A 14,046-nucleotide genomic window follows, 5' to 3' on the forward strand; every position below is an offset into this window, starting at 1 on the left:
GAAAAAGAAACTGGTAGCATCCCTTGCTGTTCTGCTGCTGCTATAGGTGCACCCCAGACAAGCAGGGCCTGGAGTGGACCTCAGCAGTCGTACAGCGAAGGGGCTAGACTGGTAGAAGGAAAACCAAGTAACAGAAATACTTCATCATCAACAATCTGGGTGTCCACTCAGAGACCCAAACGAAAAGTCAGCAACTACGCAGATGACAATTGGATAAATCCACAAAGATGGGAAGAAACCAGCGCAAAAAGGAGGAAAACACCCAAAACCAGAACACCTCACCTCCTAGAAAGTACCAAAACTCCTCACCAGCAAGGGAAAAAAGCTGGACAGAGAACGACTGTGACGAAATGACAGAATTAGACTTCAGAAGGTGGATAATGAGAAACTTTTGTGAGCTAAAAGAACATGTATTAAATCAATGCAAATAAACTAAGAACCTTGAAAAAAGATATGAAAAATGATTTGAGGAAATGATAACAAGAATGGATAACTTAGAGAGGAATATGAATGAATTAAAGGAGCTGAAAAACACAATACAAGAACTCCGTGAAGCATGCACAAGTTTCAATAGCCGAATTAACCAAGCAGAAGAAAGAATATTTGAAGTCGAAGATCAACTCAATGAAATAAAACGAGAAACCAAGATCAGAGAAAAAAGTGCAAAAAAGAATGAACAAAGTCTCCAAGAAATGTGGGACTATGGGAAAAGACCGAACCTACGTTTGATAGGTGTACCAGAAGGGGACGAAGAGAATGAATCCAAGCTGGAAAATACTCTTCAGGACATCATCCAGGAAAATTTCCCCCACCTAGCAAGACAGGCCAACACTCAATTGCAGGAAATACGGAGAACACCACAAAGATATTCTGCAAGAAGAGCAACCCCAAGGCACATAATAGTCAGATTCAACAAGGTTGAAATGAAGGAGAAAATACTAAGGGCAGCCAGAGAGAAAGGTCGGGTCACCCACAAAGGGAAGCCCATCAGACTCACAGCAGATCTCTCGGCAGAAACTCTACAAGCCAGAAGAGAGTAGGGGCCAATATTCAACATTCTTAAAGAAAAGAACTTTCAACCCAGAATTTCATATCCAGCCAAACTGAGCTTCATAAGTGAAGGAAAAATAAAATCCTTTGCAAACAAGCAAGTACTCAGAGATTTTGTCACCACCAGGCCTGCTTTACAAGAGCTCCTCAAAGAGGCACTACACATAGAAAGGAACAACCAGTACCAGCCATTCCGAAATCACACTAATTGCTAAAGAGCATCAACATAATGAAGAATCTACAACAACTAACAAGCAAAACGGCCACTTAGCATCAAAATGGCAGTATCAAATTCACACATAACAATATTAACCCTAAATGTAAATGGACTAAATGCACCAATCAAAAGACACAAACTGGCAAATTGGATAAAAATCCAAAACCCATCAGTGTGCTGTATCCAGGAAACCCATCTCACATGCAAGGATACACAAAGGCTCAAAATAAAGGGATGGAGGAAGATTTACCAAGCAAATGGAGAGAAAAAAAAAAAAAAGCAGGAGTTGCAATTCTCATCTCTGATAAAATAGACTTTAAAGCAACAAAGATCAAAAGAGACAAAGAAGGCCATTACATAATGGTAAAAGGATCGATACAACAAGAAGAGCTAACGATCCTAAACATATATGGACCCAATGCAGGAGCACCCAGATACATAAGGCAAGTTCTTAATGACTTACAAAGAGACTTAGACTCCCACACAATAATAGTGGGAGACTTTAACACTCCACTGTCAATATTAGACAGATCAACCAGACAGAAAATCAACAAGGATATCCAGGGCTTGAACTCAGACCTGGAGCAAGCAAACCTGATAGACATTTACAGACTCTCCACCCCAAATCCACAGAATATACATTCTTCTCAGCACCACATCACACCTACTCAAAAATTGACCACATAATTGGAAGTAAAGCACTGCTGAGCAAATGCAAAACAACTGAAATCATAACAAACAGCCTCTCAGACCATAGTGCAATCAAGTTAGAACTCAGAATTCAGAAACTAATGCAGAACTACAAAGCTTCATGGAAACTGAACAACTGGCTCTTGAATGTTGACTGGGTAAACAATGAAATGAAGGCAACACAACATATCTACAACTATACAATCTTTGATAAACCTGACAAAAACCAGCAATGGGGAAAGGATTCCCTGTTTAACAAATGGTGTTGGGAAAACTGGCTAGCCACGTGCAGAAAGCAGAAACTGGACCCCTTCCTGACACCTTACACTAAAATTAACTCCAGATGGATTAAAGACTTAAACATAAGACCTGGCACCATAAAAACCCTAGAAGGAAATCTAGGCAAAACTATCCAGGACATAGGAGTAGGCAAGGACTTCATGAACAAAACACCAAAAGCATTGGCAACAAAAGCCAAAATAGACAAATGGGACCTAATGAAACTCCACAGCTTCTTCATGGCAAAAGAAACAGTTACTAGAGTGAATCGGCAACCAACAGAACGGGAAAAAATTTTTGCAGTTTACCCATCTGACAAAGGGCTGATATCCAGAATTTACAAAGAACTCAAACAGATTTACAAAAAAAAAAAAACAAACAAAAAAACCCACAAACAATCCCATTCAAAAGTGGGCAAAGGATATGAACAGACACTTCACGAAAGAAGACATATATGAGGCCAACAATCATATGAAAAAATGCTCATCGTCACTGGTCATCAGAGAGATGCAAATCAAAACCACATTGAGATACCACCTCACGCTAGTCAGAATGGCGATCATTAAAAAATCTGGAGACAACAGATGCTGGAGAGGATGTGGAAAAAAAGGAACACTTTTACACTGTTGGTGGGAGTGTAAATTAGTTCAACCATTGTGGAAGACAGTGTGGCGATTCCTCAAGGCCTTAGAAATAAAAATTCCATTTGACCCAGCAATTCCATTCCTGGGTATATATCCAAAGGACTATAAATCGTTCTACTATAAGGACACATGTACACGAATGTTCATTGCAGCACTGTTTACAATAGCAAAGACCTGGAATCAACCCAAATGCCCATTGAAAATAGACTGGATTGGAAAAATGTGGCACATATACACCATGGAATATTATGCAGCAATCAGAAATGATGAGTTCGTGTCGTTTGTAGGGACATGGATGAATCTGGAGAACGTCATCCTCAGCAAACTGACACAAGAACAGAAAATGAAACACCGCGTATTCTCACTCATAGGCGGGTGATGAAAAATGAGAACACACGGACACAGGGAGGGGAGTACTAAACACTGGGGTCTATTGGGGGGAAAAGGGGAGGGCCAGTGGGAGGGGGAGGTGGGGAGGGATAGCCTGGGGAGAAATGCCAAATGTGGGTGAAGGGGAGAAAGGAAGCAAAACACACTGCCATGTGTGTACCTACGCAACTGTCTTGCATGTTCTGCTCATGGACCCCAAAACCTAAAATGCAATAAAAAATTTAAAAAAAGAGAAAAATTAAGAAATATGCACACAGGCAGAATATTTAGCCTTAAAAAATGGGGAAATCCTTTCATTTGTGTCAACATTGATGAATCTGAAGGACGTTGTGCTACATGTAATAAGCCAGTCAGAAGAAGACAAATACTCCATGATCTTTCTCATATGTGCAATCTAATAAAGTCGAACTCATAGAATTAGAGAGTAGAATGATGATTACCAGAGGCTGGAAGTTTAGTGAGGAGGAAGTGAGGAGTTATTGATTAAAGAGTATGAAGTTTCAGTTAGACAGGAGGAATTGATATTGTGTTATTTTTCAAAGCAGAATGAATACAGTCAATAATGATAAATTGTATATGTCATCATAAGTAAGAGAGTTGAAATGTCCCACCATAAAAAATGACAGGTAACTGAGGTGGTGGATATGTTAATTAGCTTGATGTAACTTTGCCACATTGTATACATGTATTGAAACATCACATCATACCTCACAGACGTATACAATATGATTGGCAATCTAAAATTATATTAATAATAAATTCCTTAAAATAAAAAAGCAATTGGAAGAAGAACATATGATATGATGGCAGGTATGAGGATGGTAAAAATAAACTAGCCACTGAGACAGAACAGCTTGAAACTTCATGAATGTCATCATATATATTAACAAAAGATCAATGGAGGGAAAAGGGAGAGTTGAATTTTCTAAACAAAAAAACACAAACAATCTACAGATGAGAGAGGCATAGGCTCCAGTATAAGTAAAAGTGTGAAGTGCTCTCTTCACACAAAGAGAAGGTTAAGGTTTTATAAAAAGGAGAAATGATATATATTGTTCTGTGAGAAATTTAATAGGCACCAGTAAGGTTTTGAGGAGCTGGGGAGCTCCTCAATGGTGAACAAAGCTAGTCGAAGAGTTGTAGCAGGTCATTCAGGAGTCACTGGGTAACACTGATTTCAGGTTACCACAGGCAGTTTCAGCTGCCAGGCTTGCAGAGAATTACATTTTTGGAGTAATAATATTTTGTGGCCTGAGTGCTTTCTCTTTCTGGCTTCTCACCTTGGCTTTAGTCAGGTGTGACCAGAATGACCCAATTTATATGATCGACTTTCACATGTACAAGGGGCTCTAACTCCAGGGGTGGTGTATAATTGACTTGATGATGTTGCCTGAGTCCCCTAAAGTTGTACCTCTGCCCAAGTGAAATGCAAGGATCCAGGACCCCTAATGATCTTTCTAGCTAAGATCTTGTAATTCTGGTCAATTCAAAAGGAAGACAACCATCCTGGAGATCCTTTGAATGATAGTTTTGGGAATAATTGGTAGAAAATCCTCAGGACCAGTCCCTAGCATTGACAGCCTTGTCTTTTGTGGAGATTTGGTGCTGTTTTTAGGCAGGCCAATGTTTTCAGTCCAGCCTAAGTTCTGGAAGAACTCACCTGTGGAATTGAGCTGGGCAGCAAAGCCAAGATAGGGAATCATAGGATAAGCCCTTAGGCCTCAGAATTCTCACCAGCCCCTTGTTCAACAGTTCATTCTACAAGTGTGCTTCCAGTGTGTTTTCCCAGCTGAAAACTTTTCCTCCCTGTCTTCTGCTTGCCTCTGACATTCCTAAACCAGAATTTGGACCTAGCTGGCAAAACAGGAAGCAACTATCTCTTACTTAGCCAGAAATAGCTGGTCACTTGCATGGCTACCCAACAGGATTATGGATAAAAAAGAAAGTTGAGGAGGAAGATCCAAGATGGCCCTTTTGGAGCAGCTCAGGATTGCATCTCCAAGTGAAAGCACAGAGGGTGAGTGGACACTCCATTTCCAGATGGATCTTTATTGCCCACAGACCAGGAGATTCCCAGGCAGAGGAGCCCCACGTGCCACCAGTGTGGCTGTTTTGGCTGGTGCAGCTGTTTTGCCGATGCCCCAGCATGGCAGTTCTCTGTACAAAATGCGTTGGTCTGGTTGCCCCTTTAAGTTGAGAGTTAAAGATCAGAGAAGGCATATTCGCTCATTCATCTGATGAAACAGGGGTCTGAAACAGGGAGCCAGGCCAGGAGATTCCTGGGCAGCACTGTTGTTTCAGCTGGCACAGTGGGTCACCACATGGGAAATCACACAGATCCCGGCACCATTTCAGCAGGTAACTGGAACACTTGGGAGAGAGTCAACTGTTCAACTTAAAAAAAAAAAAGAAGGCTCTGAGGCAGGGAGCCAGGTGAACAGGCTTGGCAGGTCCCACCCCCACAAAATCAAAAAAACCCACAATTGGAAACACTAAGGGTTGAGAGTTTCATGGCAAGCACAGTTGAACTTGGGATGGCACAGCTCTGTGGGGGAGGGGGGTCCACCTTTACTGAGGCAATCCACCCCTACAGAGGTAGTCTGCCATTGCTGAGGCAGCCTGACATTGCCAAGGCAACGAGCCATTGCTGAGGCAACCTGCCATAACACAGAGAGTCCGCCATTACAGAGGCAGACCACCATTGCTGAGGCAGTTCTTTTTTTTTTTTTTTTTTTTTGAGACGGAGTTTCACTCTTGTTACCCAGGCTGGAGTGCAATGGCGCGATCTCAGCTCACCGCAACCTCCACCTCCTGGGTTCAGGCAATTCTCCTGCCTCAGCCTCCTGAGTAGCTGGGATTACAGGCACGTGCCACCGTGCCCAGCTAATTTTTTGTAATTTTTAGCAGAGACGGGGTTTCACCATGTTGACCAGGATGGTCTCGATCTGTTGACCTCGTGATCCACCTGCCTCAGCTTCCCAAAGTGCTGGGACTAACCACACCCATATAAACAGAACTGCAGGGAAATTCACATGGTAGCAGGGTGGAGCCCATAGCAGCTCAGCAAAACCTCTGTAGGCAGACAATGACTAGGCTGCCTCCTTGCTGTGTAGGGCAGCCCTGAAAGAAAAAGGCAGAAGCACAATGGATACTCATAAATAAAGCCCCAACACCCCGGGACAGAGCACCTGGGGGAAAAAAAGGGTTTATGAGTTCTGTTGCAGCAGACCTAAACATACCTGCCTAGCAGCTCTGAATGAACAACAGAGCTCACAGCTTAGCACTTGAGCTCCTATAAAGAACAGACTGTCTCCTCAAGCAGCTCCCTGACCCCCATATATCCAAAGAGTGACCTTACAAAGGACTGATCAGACTGACATTTGGTGGGCATAATTCTAGGACAAAGATAGCAGAAGAAGAAACTGGTAGCAACCCTTATTGTTCTGCAGCTGCTGCAGGTGATCCCCAGGCAAGCAGGGCCTGGAGTGGACCTCAGCAGTCCTACAGCAGAGGGGACAGACTGTTAGAAGGAAAACTAAGAAATAGAAATAACGAATCATCAACAATCTGGATGTCCACTCAGAGACCCAATCTGAAAGTCAGCAACTACACAGTTGACAGGTGGATAAATCCACAAAGATGGGAAGAAACCAACACTAAAAGGGGAAAAACACCCAAAACCAGAACACCTCTCCTCCTACAAGGGATCACAACTCCTCACCAGCAAGAGAACAAAGCTGGATGGAGAATGAGTGTGATGAAATGACAGAATCAGACTTCAAAAGGTGGGTAATGAGAAACTTCCGTGAGCTAAAACAATGTGTTCTAACTCAATGCAAAGAAACTAAGAACCTTGAAAAAAGATTTGACGAAATGATAACAAGAATGGACAACTGAGAGAGGAATATGAGTGAATTGATGGAGCTGAAAAACACAACACGAGAACTTCGTGCAGCATGCACAAGTTTCAACAGCCAAATTGACCAAGCAGAGGGAAGGATATCAGAGGTCGAATATCAACTCAATGAAATAAAATGAGAAGGTAAGATTAGAGAAAAAAGCACAAAAAAAAATGAAAAAAGTCTCCAAGAAATGTGGGACTATGTGAAGAGACCTAATCTACATTTGATAGGTGTACCTGAATGTGACAAAGAGAATGAATCCAAGCTGGAAAACACAGTTCAGGATATTATCCAGAAAAACTTCCCCAACCTAGCAAGGCAGGCCAACATTCAAGTCCAGGAAACACAGAGAACACCACAAAGATATTCCTCAAGAAGAGCAACCCCAAGGCACATAATCTTCAGATTCACCAGGGTTGAAATGAAGGAGAAAATGCTAAGGGCACCCAGAGAGAAAGGTTGGGTCACCCAAAAAGGGAAGCCCATCAGACTCACAGCAGATCTCTCGGCAGAAACCCTGCAAGCCAGAAGAGAGTGGGGGCCAATCCTTAAAGAAAAGAACTTTCAACCCAGAATTTCACATCCAGCCAAACTAAGCTTCATAAGTGAAGGAAAATAAAATCCTTTGTGAACAAGCAAGTACTCAGAGATTTTGTCACCACCAGGCATGCTTTACAAGAGCTTCTGAAAGATGCACTACCCTTAGAAAGGAACAATCAGTACCAGCCATTCCAAAAACATACCAAATGCTAAAAAGCATCAACAAAATGAAGAATCTGCATCAACTAATGGGCAAAAAAGCCAGCTGGCATCAAAATGGCAGTAGAAAATTCACACATAACAATATGACCCCTAAATGTAAGTGGGCTAAATGCACCAATCAAAAGACACAGACTGGCAAATTGGATAAAAAGCCAAAACAAAAAGCTGTATCCAGGAAATCCATCTCACATGCAAGGATACACAAACGCTCAAAATAAAGGAATGGAGGAAGATTTACCAAGGAAATGGAGAGCAAATAAAAGCAGGAGTTGCAATTCTTGTCTCTGATAAAATAGACTTTAAAGCAACAAAGACCAAAAGAGACAAAGGCCATTACATAATGGTAAAAGGATCGATACAACAAGAAGAGCTGACGATCCTAAATATATATGGAACCAATACAGGAGCACCCAAATACATAAGGCAAGTTCTTAATGACTTACAAAGAGACTCAGACTTTCACACAATAATAGTGGGAGACTTTAACACTCCACTGTCAATACTAGACAGATCAACCAGACAGAAAATTAACAAAGATATCCAGGACTTGAACTCAGACCTGGAACAAGCAAATCTGATAGACATTTACAGAGCTCTCCACCCCAAATCCACAGAATATACATTCTTCTCAGCACCACATCACACCTACTCTAAAATTGACCACGTAATTGAAAGTAAATCATTCCTCAGCAAATGCAACAGAACAGAAATCATAACAGTCTCTCAGACCACAGTGCAATCAAGTTAGAACTCAGAATTCAGAAACTAACTCAGAACTGCACAGCTTTATGGAAACTGAACAACTGGCTCTTGAATGTTGACTGGATAATCAATGAAATGAAGGCAGAAATAAAGAAGTTCTTCAAAACCAATGAGAACGGAGACAAAACATACCAGAATCTCTGGGACACATTTAAAGCAGTCTCTAGAGGAAAATATATAGCAATAAGTACCCACATGAGAAGAGTAGAGAGATCCAAAATTGACACCCTGACGTCAAAATTGAAAGAGCTGGAGGAGCAAAATGAAAAATCAAAACCTAGCAGAAGACAAGAAATTACTAAGATCAGAGCAGAACTGAAGGAGATAGAGACACGAAAAACCCTTCAAAAAATCAGTAAATCCAGGAGGAGGTTTTCGAAAAAATCAACAAAATAGACAGACCACTAGCGAGATGAATAAAAAGAAAAGAGGGAATAACCAAATAGATGCAATAAAAAACGATAAAGGGGAAATCACCACAGATCCCACAGAAATTCAAACCATCATCAGAGAAGATTACAGACAACTCTATGCACATCAACTAGTAAACCTGGAAGAAATGGATAAATTCCTGGACTCCTGTGTCCTCCCAAGCCTAAACAAGGAGGAAGCTGAAACTATGAATAGACCAATAACAAGGGCTGAAGTCGAGGCAGCAATTAAGAGCCTACCACACAAAAAAAGCCCAGGTCCAGACGGGTTCACAGCCGAATTCTACCAGACACACAAAGAGGAGCTGGTACCATTTCTTCTGAAACTATGCCAAATAATCCAAAAAGAGGGAATCCTTTTCAAATCATTTTATGAGACCAACATCATCCTGATACCAAAACCCGGCAGAGACCCAACAAGAAAAGAAAACTTCAGGCCAATATCCATGATGAACATAGATGCAAAAATCTTCAATAAAATATTGGCAAGCCGATTGCAACAGCAAATCAAAAAACTTATCCATCATGATCAAGTAGGATTCATCCCAGGGACTGATTTAGAATAACTGCAAAGCACTTGAAGAATTCAGAAGTGATTTTAAGGAGAACTATAATTTATTTTTTCTCTTTAAAAAATGTGTGAAGGGACTGAGAGAGTGAGGAAGGAGGCTGGAGCACAATTCTTTTTCTTTCTTTTTTTTTTTTTTGATTCACCCTACTCAGCATCAGCCATCTTCTCTGTTCCTTTCCTTTGAACTCAGACAGTCTTTGTTTTTGTTGTTCTAATAAAGTCATAATTTTTCATTGATGAAAATGCGTTATCCTTTTAGGGCTTTGTTTTGAAGTTGCATCCAGGAGCCCTGTGGTGGCTCAGTGAGGTAGACAGTTTTTGGCAAGTGAATCTTTAAGTTCCTGGGCATTGGAGAAACTGAAATTCTGGTTTTACCTCTTGCTGGCTGTGCAAATCCAGGAAAATTCTTAATCTCATAAGCCTCAGTCTCTGCATCTGGGAAATGAGGCTGCTCAGTATCTATATATGGAAAGTAAATAAAATGGTGCCCCAAAATTCCTTTGTACAAATACCAGACACTAAAGAAGGGCTTAATAAATGTGAGTTGTCTATTTTATTTTAATCAATTTTTTAAAAAAAATGAATTGAATTTTGTTTTACCTTATTTTATTTTATTATTATTTTTTGAGACAGTCTTGGCCTGTCGCCCAGACTGCAGTGTAGTGGCGCAATCTCAGTTCACTGCAACCTCTTCCTCCAGGTTCAAGTAATTCCCCTGACTCAGCTCCTGAGTAGCTGGGACTACAGGCATGGTCACCATGCCTGGCTATTATTATTATTATTATTTTGTATTTTTAGTAGAGATGGATTTTGTCATTTTGTCCAGGCTGTTCTCACACTCTTGACCTCAGATGACACACCTGCCTTGGCCTTCCAAAATGTTGTGATTACAGACGTGAGCCACTGCACCCAGCCATGTTTTTAAAAAAATTATGATATACCTGGTTTTTTTCAAGTTTTTGCTCAGATATCTTTTCAGAGAATTTTTTCCTGATCATAAAGACAGAGCTTAGGCAATGCTGATTTCATGCCTTCATTGGAGCTCAAAACATACTGCTTTGCAATTTGTCTACTTCCTTGTCTGTCATTTTTCAGTACACCGAATTCTTTTGACCATAGGGAATGTTGTGAATATTGTTCACCTTGGTATGCGACTAAGAAGTACCTAGCCCAATACCTACACGTACTGCTTCTGTTTGCTCCTGAGATATTTACTGAGTGCTTGCCATGGCCAAATACTGTGCTAGAACCAGGCCTATGATGAGGACAGATCCTATCTTTAAGAAGCCCACAGTCTAGTGATGGATATGGATAAACAGCCAATATAAATAGAGTGTAATAAAAGAGGGGTTTACTTAATTCTTTTTTTTTATATTTAGAAAAGGTCAGAGAAGACTTCCTGGAGGAAAAAGTAAATTTAAAATAATACATAGGTATCTATGAGATCTTGAGGATATTGCTCTAATTTTTTTCAAAAACAGAACCCGAGGTAAGGATTTGGGTGTAAGTAATTTATTTGGGAGGTGCTCACATGAAGAAGAATTAAGAGTGAGGAGAGTGAGGGAGGAACGGAAGAAAAGCCAGGAAAAGATGCATTGTTGAACTGGGTACTTCTGTTGGCAAATGGGAGGTAGAGCACCCTTTACATTTTTTCTTCGAATCCCCAAAGATTGGGGCATTTATCTACTGACTGACTCCTCTGCTGGAGGAGAGTCACTTCCAGAGGCATTAACCCTCTTGTATTCCTGGCTCCATACAAAGGCTGAGCAGGCTGCCTTGGCTTCAGAAACAATTCAAGCCAGAAAGTGGGGGAATATGTGTGGAAGGAGAGAGGGTGCTGTGGGAACTGTCCAGCAGAGCTTTGGCTGAAATCACTTCAAGCTGATCATGTGCAATGATGAGGACCTTGGCCATCCCCCAATTCCGTTAAAAAAAAAAACTGTCTTGGGAGGCTGAGTTGGGTGGGTCACGAGGTCAGGAGTTCAAGACCAGCCTGGCCAACATAGTGAAACCCCGTTTGTACTAAACACAAAAATCAGCAGGGCATGATGGTGTTTGCCTGTAGTCCCAGCTACTCAGGCTGAGGCAGGAGAATAGCTTGAACCCGGGAAGCAGAGGTTGCAGTGGGCTGATATTGCTTCACTGCACTCCAGCCTGGCAACAGAGCGAGACTCTGTCTTAAAAAAAATCTACCTTGCCCCTAAAACTCATGGGCAGACTTTCTGGATTCAAGACATCTTAAGAGCTATGAAAACCGTCTTAGAAATTCCCGCAGGCTCCCACAACTGTGAACTGTCAGGGCTAAGTGTGGGTTCCTTCTGTAATTACCTGACAATTATAATTGGGAAATAAAGCATTAGTAAAATAAATGTATAATATATTCATGGAATGTGTTTCATTTAAACTTTTTCAGAATAAGCTCTAGGACTTTAGAAACTAAAACGTGTTTTATATTCTCTCAAAGCCTGATTTATCTCTGCCTCTTACCATGCCTTGTCAAATCATCAGACCCCTGAGGAAGCAACTGATATTGCTTCCTGAAAAAATAACCACTCTTTACTTAGCAGGAGAACAAGTAGTCTAAGGGGGGGAAAAATAGGATGCATCTAAATTATCTGAAGGATGCATAATATTTGGTTGCCACAGTTTCCTCCTGGAGATGTATAGAGAAGAAAGTGTGCCTCTGAAGATCCCTACTGCTTAGGTTTCAGAAGAGATTGAACAAAACTCTAACCTCCACAAATAATTATTTCCAAAAGAATGGCTAACTTTTTTTTTTTAATGGAGTCTCGCTCTGTTGCAGGTTCAATGATGTGATCTCGGTTCACTGCAACCTCTGCCTCCCAGATTCAAGCAATTCTCCTGCCTCAGCCTCCTTAATAGCTACGATTACAGGCATGCACCACCACACCCAGCTAAATTTTGTATTTTTAGTAGAGATGGAGTTTTGCCAAGTTGGCCAGGTTGGTCTTGAACTCCTGGCCTCAGGTGATCTGCCTGCTTCGGCCTCCCAAAGTGCTGAAATGACAGGCATGAGTCACCACCCCTGCCCTCTTCCGGTTAAGGTTTATAAACTTCCCCCAATATGAATCTTCTCTTCAAACTACTTTATCAGTGAGAACTGTGCTTCTCTTGTGTGGTAGAGAGTTCCTGCGTTTTGGTGACAGACAAACCTCCAAATTCTGTCTCTCTCATTAATTTCAAGCTCCTTAACCTCAGGCTAGACATTTAATCTCCTTGAGTCTATATTTCCTTATCCTCAAGGAGAGAAAGGGAAAATCATACCTATCTTACAGTTTCATTGCAAGGACTAAATGAGGTGATATTCATTAAACTTCAGATGAAAGGTCAATATTGGCTAATGTCAGTTCCCTCCTTCTTTCCTTAGCTCAGGGGTCATGAAGCAGTCCTGGATTTCCAATGCAAGCTGAGTCCACATCCCTTGGGGATATCTCTCACCTATAATGTAGTCATCATGACAGAGTCTCCAAAGCTTTGAGAAGCAGGCGTAAATTCATTTTATTTATCTACTGGGTTTTAAAAATTATTTTACTTGCAAGACAATTTATTTATCATTTACATATTAGCCTTTTGCTAGTTAAACTTTCAATGAACTGTCTTCTCCTAAAATAAATAGAATATGGGGCCAGGGGTGGAGGCTCATGCCTATAATCCCAGCACGTTGGTAGACCAAGATGGGTGGATCTCCTGAGTGTCAGGAGTTCAAAACCAGCCTGGCTAACTTGGAGAAACCCCATCTCTACTAAAAATACAAAAAGTAGCTGGATGTGATAGCGCATGCCTGTAATTCCAGCTACTTGGAAGGCTGAGACAGCAGAATTGCTTGAACCCAGGAGGCAGCAGTTGCAGTGAGCCAAGATTATGCCATTGCATTCCAGCATTGGCAACAAAGCAAGACTCTGTCTCAAAAAAAAAAAAAAAAAAGAATATGAAAATGACTGGAACCATATTCTCTGAATGGTCACCCAGAAGAAAAAAGAACAAAGGCTATGAGCACACAATTGATGGAAGATAAAAGCCAAATGGTCAATAAATATATTAAAAGGTGCTGAATTTCATAAGAATTATGCAAGTGAAAACAAATGAGATATCATTTTGGAATCCATAAGTTTGCAAAATCTTATGAGTGACCATATTGAAAGATCATGAAGCGGTAGAGAAATGGAGTTCCCCAGGCACTGCTGGTGGTTGTCAAATCAGCGCAGCTGAAGAGCAGTCAGGCAGTAAGTGGAAAGTTGGAGGCACACCCACCCTTTCATGGAGCAGTCACGATTTTAGGTGCATACTCTGGAGAAACTCACACGTGTCCAAGGAGGCCTGTGAGCCT

The sequence above is a fragment of the Callithrix jacchus genome, chromosome 5 (assembly GCF_049354715.1).
Source record: "Callithrix jacchus isolate 240 chromosome 5, calJac240_pri, whole genome shotgun sequence".
NCBI lineage: Eukaryota > Metazoa > Chordata > Mammalia > Primates > Cebidae > Callithrix > Callithrix jacchus.